General features: G+C 39.8%; 1 non-coding gene across 1 annotated transcript; it reads right to left on the reverse strand.

Moving 5' to 3' along the window:
- Positions 1-1352: 1352 nt before the first annotated feature.
- Positions 1353-1471, reverse strand: LOC112470291. Its single transcript, XR_003042929.1, has one exon. It is a non-coding gene; the product is annotated as a 5S ribosomal RNA (ribosomal RNA).
- Between the last annotated feature and the right edge of the window lie 9106 nt (positions 1472-10577).

Genomic DNA, 10577 nt, shown 5'->3' on the forward strand with positions numbered 1-10577 from the left:
TTAAGTTTGTTTTTTTCAAATCATAAACATTGTTTTTCTTTTTTTAAATTTATTTTTAATTATACTTGACGTACGATATTATACTAGTTTCAGGTGTACAACATAGTGATTAGACATTTATATACCTTATGAAATGATCACCCCAATAAATCTAGTACCCATTTGGCACCATGTATAGTTATTACAACATTATTGACTGTATTCTCTATGCTGTACTTTACATCCCTGAACATTGTTTTCGTAATTACTCTTTCTGTTTCAGATGGTCTTTCTCTTTTATTCTGTTAATGTCATGATTTGCATTAATAATTTCTCTAATAGTAAACCAACTTTGTATATCTGAAATGAACTAACTTGGCCATTATGTATTTTTTTCAACTTTAATGAATTTGGATTGTTAATATTTTATATAGGATATTTGCATCAATATATTTTTGAGGGAAACTGAGTAATTTTATTTTTTCATTCTGTCAGTCTGGTTGTTATCAAGGTTATATTAACTTCTTAAAATGACTTCAGGAGTATTTTTTGTTGTTGGTTTTGTGTGTGTGTTTGTGTGTGTATATGTGTAATTCTGTGTAAAAAAAAAATGCGTGAAATTAGAATTATATGTACCTTGACTGGTAAAATTTGCCTGTAAGACCATCTGCCCTGAGGTTTTTGGGGTTTTTTTTACTTTGTTTTTCTGCAAAGCATTTAAACTACTGATTCAATTTTTTAAAAGATTATGTCAGGTTTTATATTTCTTTTTAAGCCAATTTTGGTAAGATATATTTTCTAGGACTTTATCCATTTCATCTAAATTTTCAAATTCATTGTGATAAAATCATTCCTAATATTTCTTATATCTTAAATCTCTGGTCCGTATTTGTATCTCTCTTTACATTCTCAAGATAATATATATATAGTTAAACCTATCTTCCTAGAAGTTTATCAATTTTAGTATTTTCAAGTACTTTAATGGGTCTATTTTACTTTCAATTACTGGTTAACTAATTTCTGCTCTTATATTTATTTTTTCTTTATACTCTTTTTGAGTTTATTCCATGATTCCTTTTCCTACTGCTTCTTTTTCTAGTTGAATAGTTCTCATTAATTTCCACTCTTTCTTCTCTTCTGGCATAAACACTTAAGGTCTAAATGCCTCTCAGGGTCATTTCAGCTGCCTAGCACAATTTTGGATAAGTGGCATTTTATTATTATTCAGTTATAAGTGTTTTCTATTTTCCACTGTGATATTTTTTTGACATTGGTTTTTTTATTTTTTATTTTTTTAGGTGAGGCAACCCTCACCTAAAAAGGACCTTGCAAGGACCTTGTCAGCTTACAATCCCTTATTTTTTAATTTTTTATGCCTACAGCACCTGGTCTTCCTAGGTGGTCTCCCATCCAACTACTAGACAGGCCCGACCCTGCTTAGCTTCCGAGATCAGATGGGATCGGGCTCCTTCAGGGTAGCATGGCCATAGACAACATCTATTTTCTAATTTTCAAAAGTGCAGAGATTTTAGTTATCTTTTAAAAATCAATTTGCAATTTAATTGTTTGCAATCTTCTTTTTCCTTACCAAAATTTTATCTGTTTTTTTTCAGACCTCCTCTGTAATAAAGTTTGTTTAAATGCTGTCGTGACTCAGTTTTAAAGCCTTGGCTAGAGGTTGGTCATTTCCTCTTTTTGAGCAGCTAGGTCTACATCTAATCACTTCCCTTAACAGGTTCTCATTTTCTGGGGCCACTGTGCACCAGCCTTAATTGCCCTAGGACCACGTACCAGACAACTAGGAACAGTCTCTCCGCTCCAAACCCACAAAATTATTCACATTAGCCAATCAATAGAGAAACCATGAAAACTAACCCCACTCTCTTGCCACACATTAGTTGTTCCCTACAGTGCCAGCTTGCTGTTACCCAGGTGTGACCACTGTCTCTGGATAAACCCCGCTGTGTGGCCCTGCCTGGCAGCCTTCTCTCTCTTTAAGCTGTTAACAGGTCTGACACCAGATCTTTGATGCTTTACCACCACTGCTCTACAACTGAGTCCCTGAGCTCCTTCTGAAGGCTTTGGGAGTTTATGGCTTCCAATGTCAGATATGCTGGTTCCTGTGGGTTGGTTTGGTACCTGTGGCCTGGCGTTTTGGGTGTTGAAATAAGGCTTGGTACACCAGGGGGCGCTGTAGTCTCGTTTACTGTTTTCCTTCTGGGATGTCCGTGCTGTGCGGCGTTCCACCTGGGTTTGGGGGAAGGTTTTCCCAGAGTGTTTTTTGTTGGCCTGCTCCTTCCAATGAAAGATGGTGTCCACGAAAATGTCGAGAGTGTAGGTGTTAGTTCTGACTGTGCATCTGGCTGTGTCACCTTGACCATATCCCCTCTTCTCTCTAAGTTCTTATTTCTCTTCTATGAAATAGGCATTACTAAAAATGTGATCCTTTTTGGGGGGTGGGATGGAGGTGGTGCATAGTTTTGAATCCCTTACCGGAAGTGAAACCTGTTTAGTGTTTCTCCAGGGCAGTAATATTATTACGTTGCAAACCTGAACACTGATCCCTGCAACTTTGAAACCTGAAGCTTTTAACTTGAATGCAGACTCAGAAATTGAATGTGGCCCACTGAGTCTAAGTCCAGATATTTCCTGGATACCTACTTATGACTAAGGGCGACATGCCAGGCTCAACTGTTTCAAGAGAGGAGGTTATTTCTGTGCATTTTATTTATCCTATTAATTTTCATGGCTGATGTCATTGTTAAGCACCTGTCTCTACCAGGCACTATGCTGAGTGCTTTACAAACATTGTCGCATTAACCTTCCCACAATCCTCATGCATTATCACCCCTTTTGCAGATGAGAAAATTGAGGTTCATGTAGCTAGTAAGTGGTGGCACTGAGATCCAAACCCCGACTGAGCAGATCTCACAGTGTTCTCAGCCAACATGGACATCAGAGCCCATGCTTTCCCTCATTTGTGGACTGCAATGCCCATCACGTGGCCAAATCCAGCCAAGGGAGCACTAACTGGCTTTCCAGGGACCATCTCCAGACCGACACTGACCAACGATCGCTTGCGGTAATTGGTCCTCTAGATATCACATGTTCTAGAACCTTAATACTCCTACCCCCCAGGCCGGGGTCCACGGTGACTTAGGCGGTATGCTCAGATGGCTGTGGCCAGGGTATGTGCTTTCACACTGTAACCCCCAGCTCTCTAGCTTGTCCTTCAAGGTCTATAATTTCATGGCTGAATCTTCTTCAGGCTCCACATTTCTAGAAATATGTTCATTTTAGAAATTACTCTGCATATTGAGCATAGATTTGCTGGACAAATACATTTTCATTCTCTGCCTTCCTTCCAGAGTTCCCAATGATATTACAATTGGATAGCCCCCAAGAAGTGTTACAGTGAGGAGCTGCATTTCACCAGAACTCAAGCCCGGCATTGCCCCAACTTATTTGACCACAGATCTCTATTTCTTTTTTTTTTTGCAGGATGGCTATGAATCTGGTTCCACAGTTCACACTCTGAGGAACAGGGCTCTAGCTCAGGGTTTCTCAGCTTCAGCACTGTTGACATTCTGGGATGGATAACTCTTTACTGTGCAGGAATCTCCTGTGCACAGTAGGGTTTTAGCAGCATTCCTGGGTTCTTCCCATTAGAAGCTAGTAGCAACTCCTCCCATCTCAAACAAAAATATTTCTGGGTATTGCTTTCTGTGCCGTGGGGGGCAAAGAACCTAGATGAGAACCATTACTCTAACTCATAGAATCTTTTTTTAAAAAACATATTTTATATTTTTCAGTTACAGTGACATACAATATTATAATAGTTTCAGGTATACAACACTAATTAAAAATTTATATAACTTACGAAGTGATCACCCCGATAAGTCTAGTAACCATCTGACACCACACATAGTTATTACAATTTAATAGACTATATTCCTTATGCTATATTTAACATCCTCATGACTATTTTGTAACTATCAATTTGTACTTCTTAATCTCTTTCCCGTTTTTATCCATCTTCCCAACCCCCTCCCATCTGGCAACCATCAAAATGTTCTCTGTGTCTATGAGTTTGTTTCTGTTTTTTGTTGTTGTTGTTGTTCATTTATTTTGTTTTTCAGATTCTACATATAAATGAAGTCATACGGGTTTTGTCTTTCTCTGACTTACTCCACTCAGCACAATATCCTCTAGGTCCATCCATGTTGTTGCAGGTGCCAAGATTTCATTCTTTTTTTGTGGCTAATATTCCATTGTATATATGTACCTCTTTTTCTTTATTTACTCATCCACTGATTGACACTTAGGTTGCCTCCATATCTTGGCTATTGTAAATAATGCTGCAATGAAGATATAGGATTCACAAGTCCTTTGGAGTAGTATTTTGGGTTTCTTTGAATAAATAACCAGAAATGGGATTACTGGATACTTCTTTTTCTCTTGTTGTAGACTTTGTTTTAAAGCCTATTTTGTCTGGTATAAGTATTGCTATCTCAACCTTTTTTTTTTAAATTTCCATTTTCATGAAGTATCTTTTTCCATATTCTTACTTTTAGTCTGTGTGTGTCTTTCAATCTGAAGTGAGTCTCTTGTAGGCAGCATATGTAAGGGTTTTATTTTCTTATCCATTCAGCCACCCTGTGTCTTTTGATTTAATTCATTTACACTTAAAGTAATTGTTAGCTATGTAGTTATTGCCATTTTATTATTCATATTTTTTTTTATTTTTTCTTTCTTTTCTTAAAGAAGTCCTTTGAACATTTCTTGTAATATTGGTTTGGTGGTGATGAATTCCTTTAGTTTTTTTCTTGTCTGGAAAGCTCTTTATCTGTCCTTTGATTTTAAATGATAGCTTGCTGTGTAATCTTGGTTGTAGGTCCTTGTTTTTCATCACTTTGAATATTTCTTGCCAATCACTTCTGGCCTGCAAAGTTTCTGTTGAGAAATCAGCTGACAGTCTTACGAGAGTCCTCTTGTAGATAACTAACTGCTTTTCTCTTTCTACTTTTAGGATTCTCTCTTTGTCTTGAAACTTTGGTATTTTAATCATGATGTGTCTTTGTGTGGATCTCTTTGGGTTCATCTTGCTTGGTATTCTCTGCGCTTCCTGGGCTTGTATGTCTATTTCTTTCACCAGATTAGGGAAGTTTTCTGTCATTATTTCTTCAGATAAATTTTCAATTTCTTGCTCTCTCCTCCTTCTGATATTTTATGATGCAAATGTTGGTATGCTTGAAGTTGTCCCAGAGGCACCTTAAACTATCCTCATTTTTTTGGATTCTTTTTTCTATTTGATGTTTTGATTGGGTGTTTTCTGCTACCTTATTTTCCAAATTGCTGGTTTGATTCTTTGCTTCATCTAATCTACTGTTGATTCTTTTAAATGTATTCTTCATTCAGTTATGTATTCTTTATTTCTGTTTTTTTTTTTTAATGTTTTCCATCTCCATTTTTGTTTCCTATCTCTTTGTTGAAGTTCTCTCTGAGATCATCAAGCATCCTTATAACCAGTGTTTTGAACTCTGCATCTGGTAGATTGCTTGTCTCAGTTTTGTTTAGTTCTTTTTCTGGAGCTTTGTTCTTTTCTTTCATTTGGGACATATTTCTTTGGCTCACCATTTTAGCTGCCTCCTTGTGTTTGTTTTGGTGTATCAGGTAGAGCTGCTATGTCTCTCAGCTTTAGTGGAGTGGCCTTATGTAGTAGGTGTCCTGTGGGGCCCAGTGGCACAGTCTCTCAGGTCACCTGAGCCGATCCCTTGTGTGAGTTGTATGTGCCCTCCTTTTGTAGTTGAGCCTTGGTTGCTGTTTGGATATCAATGAGATGGATTGACCCTCAGGCTGATCAGTTGTGAGGACTGGCCACTGACTACAGTAGAGGAGCTATTGTGCAAAGGCTGACCTTACAGAGGAGAATTCACTTTAGGAGAGGTCTAGTGCCTGTCAGTCTGCCCTTTGTATATGTCATTTGTAGAGGTGGTTGTAGGGTGCTCTCATGAGGTCTGAAGCTGGCCACTGGGTGTGTTGGTTCTGGGGCCTCTTGGGGTGTAGGCTCTGTTTCAGGTCAAGGTCAGTTGCTGCCTGCTCTCTGCCTGGGGCCATTTGAGATGAGCTACAAAAATGATCTGAAGATGTTTGCCTCTTGTACTGAGCTTGGAGGTACCTGAAGAGGCTAAGGTGTGAACTGAGGCCAGCTGCTACTACTGCCGGGCTTGGGCTGCTCAGCAAGAGGTAAAGGGCACGCTGAGGCCAGAACCTGCTTGCTTGGGGTTTGTGAACCTTTGAGAGATTTTAGGAAAGTCCATAGCATGAGCCGAAATAGGCCATTTGTATAGAAAAGTCACTAGAAGTGGCTTGGGTAGGCCAGCAAGTTGGGTGGGGTAGAGTCTCAGGGAATCAGATGGCTGAGGAGAATAGTGTTAGCCAGGTTGATGGAGACTCGGATATGGCCCCCACCTACATCTGCACACTGGGTGGAGGGAGAGCTCAACAAAGGAATAATGGCTTCTGCCAGCACTTCTGTCTGGGAGAAAGCTGCCCCTCCGGCCCTCACTATGAAGTCAGACAATTCAGTTTCTCCCTATATGTCCTTGGCACCATTAGCATTGCTGCCCCAGTACTGGAGCTCAGAGTAAGTGAGTCTGTCAGGGAGTAAGTCCGTTTGTGGGCCCTTTAAGAGGAATGCCTGGGACTCCAACTGCCCTCTGTCTCACTCAGCCACAATCTCCACTGTTTTTCACAGCCAGAAGTTATGAAGACTTCTCTCTCCAGCACTGGAACCCTGGTCTGGGGAGTGTGGTGTGGGGCTGGGACCTCTCGCTCCTCCAGGGGAACCTCTGCAGCTGAGATAGCCCTTCTGATTTTTAACTGTTACATGTGGGTGAGGGACCAGACCGTTCTGAGTCTCTGCTCCTTCTACCAGTCTCAATGTGACTTCTGTAAATCCTTAGTTCTAGGACTTCTGTTCAGCTAGACTTCAGGTGATTCTCAATGATGATTATTCTGTAGTTTAGTTGTAATTTTGATGTGATTGTGAGAGGAGGCGAGCACAGTGTTTACCTGCTCTGCCACCTTGACCAGACTCTCACGCATTCTTTTTTTTTTTTTTCTCACACATTCTTAATAGAGGCAATAGGGAGGCAAAAATTTGTTCCTGGAGGTGAAAAAAATGTTACTCTTTTTACGTGTAAAGCACATATATACATACACAATATGGATATATATATACAGTTTATCTATGGTATTACAAGTTCACGGGGAGGTGATTAGGAAAAAATCTGAAAAGACTTCTTAGGATGGGTGATAATGAAATAAAGGTGATAAACACAGCCCTAGTTCAATTTTTTAGTTTCTATTCATGCAACTTCCTCAGAAAGAATGACATGTGTGGCTCTTTTAAACGAGCCACAGAACTAAGCGACTTTATACGTATAGAGGGAAAACATTTGGAAGCTCGCAGAAGCTGAGGATACAATATAAAAGAGATTTAGGACTAATGTCAGCCCCTTGGCTATAACTGCTACACAAACTCAAAGGGACTCAGCCAAGATCACTGTCAGTGGAAGCACCACAATTTCTAAGTAGAAGGGGTTTGGGGGAGGGGTATTCCTGTTGCAAAAGGGGCTTGAAGCTATGTTATGTCACTTTACACAAGATTGAGGATTTTTCAATTATTGAATGTAGTTGACTAAAGCCTTCCAAGTCATTCTCATATGTACACAGTCGAATAAATTTCTCTCTTCTCTACTCCTGAGTATCTTTTTTCTTGAATATGTCTGGCCTCTCACTGTGACCTCAGATCCCACTTGTTTAGAGAACATCACACATCTTGATTGCTTGACATTGCACATTCATGATGCAAAAATATTCTGATCCAGAATATAAAGATTATTTCTATTGCATACAACCAGCTAAAAGGAAAGTTTTAAGATTAAAACTTCAACAAATAAATTTTTTTAAAAGTTTCTCTTTGAAAAATTTTACATCATTTTTCTCCTTAATCTACCAGAGAGCAAACCTTCCTAGGTTCTCAGTTTTGGGAAATGAGTGACTAAAAATCTCTAAGAGTCATTTTCTGTTTCTTACTGCTATAAAAAAAGCCCCATAGATGAGTGAAGGGCAGTTTGTGCTCACAGGAAGCCACATGCCCTTCAAAGGCACCTGTCTTTCTTAGTGCTGTTTCTTGAACAAGAAGCACAGACCTTCCTCAGAGCCACTTTCAGAAAAGCAAGGTAAGTGGGGATCGGAACATTCCCAGGGCTTCGGGCCATGTACAAATTTCTATACAGGTGTGTGGACTTTGGAAGCACTGAAAGCTGGCCAGCCACTCGCCCAGTCTGAACACTCAGGCATCATGATCATTCTAGGGCTCACATTTGGCTTCTATCTTGGAGCTCACACACTATCTGCCTGTACTCACACCCTCCGAGCCCTCATCTGATGGGTATTCATTTATGCAGGGCTCTCTCCCTGCACACATCTGGCCTAAGTCCACATGCTTAGAACACGCAGACAAATTTCATTAAACAATTTTCATTAAACTTTTCTGCTTCTTGGTTCTATTAAGATGTCCAGGTCAAGAAATGCCACACAAATAAGGACTACAGAATAATTCCAAATGTTTATCAGCTATGTTTACTTTTATTTGTTCTTCTGATAATTTCCTAACTCCTCGGCCTCTTTTATTTCTTTAATTTTCACTGGTAAAATGGTGCAGAAAGACTAGAATTGTTATTCATTTAAATAGAATTGCTATTCGTGTAACACTTATTTTTGGAGACCCTGAGATGCACCAGGTCTTCACCATCCATTTGCAGGAGTAAACCAAAATGTCTCTTGAAAAATACAGGGCTTAGGTGTTTGGGCGAGCGGTTGTGGTGGTGGCAGGTAGCGGGTAGATGTGAAGAATTACTGAAGAATGTGAATAAGATCTTAATAAGGAATGTCAGGCTGCCGTTAAGAAGGGAGCAAGAGCAGGTGGCATTTAGTCAGAAAGCCCTATATCTGAATTACTTTGATTCATGTATGAATATGTATATAACTTTAAGAAGATTTTAACCTCATCTGCCAGTTTAGATAGGAAATGAAAGTGGTTGTGAACATGTGTGTAACTTTAAGTAGGTTTTAACGTCATATGCCAATTTAGATAGGAAATGAAGATGGTTGGGGAGGTAGAGATTTTATTTCTGGCTCTGATGTGCCTTTTCTACAACTGTCATGCTAATTCCCACCCTGATTAGATTCAGTGCGTATGTGGTTTTGATGAAAAGACCAAAAATTTCCATCAATTTACTGCAAACTTCTGAAGAGCCTTGACAACAGATTTGGCGCGTTAGTGTCACATTGGCCCAGGAGAGGCTAGCCACTCAGGCTTGGAAGGCCAGGCATGTTCCCAACCTCAGATGACGCTCTAGAGTGAACATGGAACTCGGCAGTGGTGCGCTGGAGCCCACTTGCACAAACTCTCAAGAGCTGATTGTTAAATATTCAGGAATTTTGTAAGGCAGTTGGTAGCTTGACCTTGGCCATGGTGGGAGTGTTTATGCCATGAAAACCAGCAAAAGCCATAAATCAGAGAGAGCCCTTGCACTGTAAATCCCCTAGACGTGGTTTGTCAGCATATTACTGGGACTTGGAGCCCAAAGACCAAGTTCTGTACAAAGCTGTGTGGTCTATGGAAGTCATTTCATCTCTCTGAATCTTTCATGTGTCACCTACACCATGGCTCAGTATGACTGCTTGGCTTAGACTATCAGATTTCTGTTGGGGGTGGTGGGGCTGTGGGGACAGTAAATGGATAATACTGGTGAACGTGCTTTGCAATCTATAAAGTGCAAAGCATGCAGGAGAAATTAGAATTTTTCTATAAAGGCAAGTGACCGTCCTGATTTCCTTTTAGCTTAATGATTAAATAAGCAATTACTGAATTTTTGGAGTTACAGTCTGAAACATGAGTAGATTTTTTTAATCTCTTTTTTTTTCTTTTATGTCAGAAAGTCTTTCAGTGCACTGCTGTTGGGACTATCCACTGGTCTTGTCATTCCTGCAAGTGACTTCAGTAACTCCAGATTATTTTTTAAAAATATATACATGAAAAATACCTCTTTGGGAAGGTTTTACTATCCCCACTTACATATTAGAGAACCGAAGCTCCCAGCAGAGGGGTAATACAAGTGGCAGAGACGAAATTTGGAATGTGTCTGACCCCTAAGAGCGAGATTATTTCACTTGGCTGCACTGCCCTGCAAGGAACAGAGCCCTGCAACTTGGGAAGGTTGGGAGGGACGTGGAACTAGCTGGGGCAAAATATTAAGTAGCTGTGTTCTGCATTCAGGACTGTTTTGATTTGTTTTTGTTCTTAAAGAAAATACAAGTGGCAGAGACGAAATTTGGAATGTGTCTGACCCCTAAGAGCGAGATTATTTCACTTGGCTGCACTGCCCTGCAAGGAACAGAGCCCTGCAACTTGGGAAGGTTGGGAGGGACGTGGAACTAGCTGGGGCAAAATATTAAGTAGCTGTGTTCTGCATTCAGGACTGTTTTGATTTGTTTTTGTTCTTAAAGAAATCTCGTTTGCTCTTTCC

Source organism: Pteropus alecto, unplaced genomic scaffold, assembly GCF_000325575.1.
Source record: "Pteropus alecto unplaced genomic scaffold, ASM32557v1 scaffold10, whole genome shotgun sequence".
In the NCBI taxonomy this organism is placed as follows: domain Eukaryota; kingdom Metazoa; phylum Chordata; class Mammalia; order Chiroptera; family Pteropodidae; genus Pteropus; species Pteropus alecto.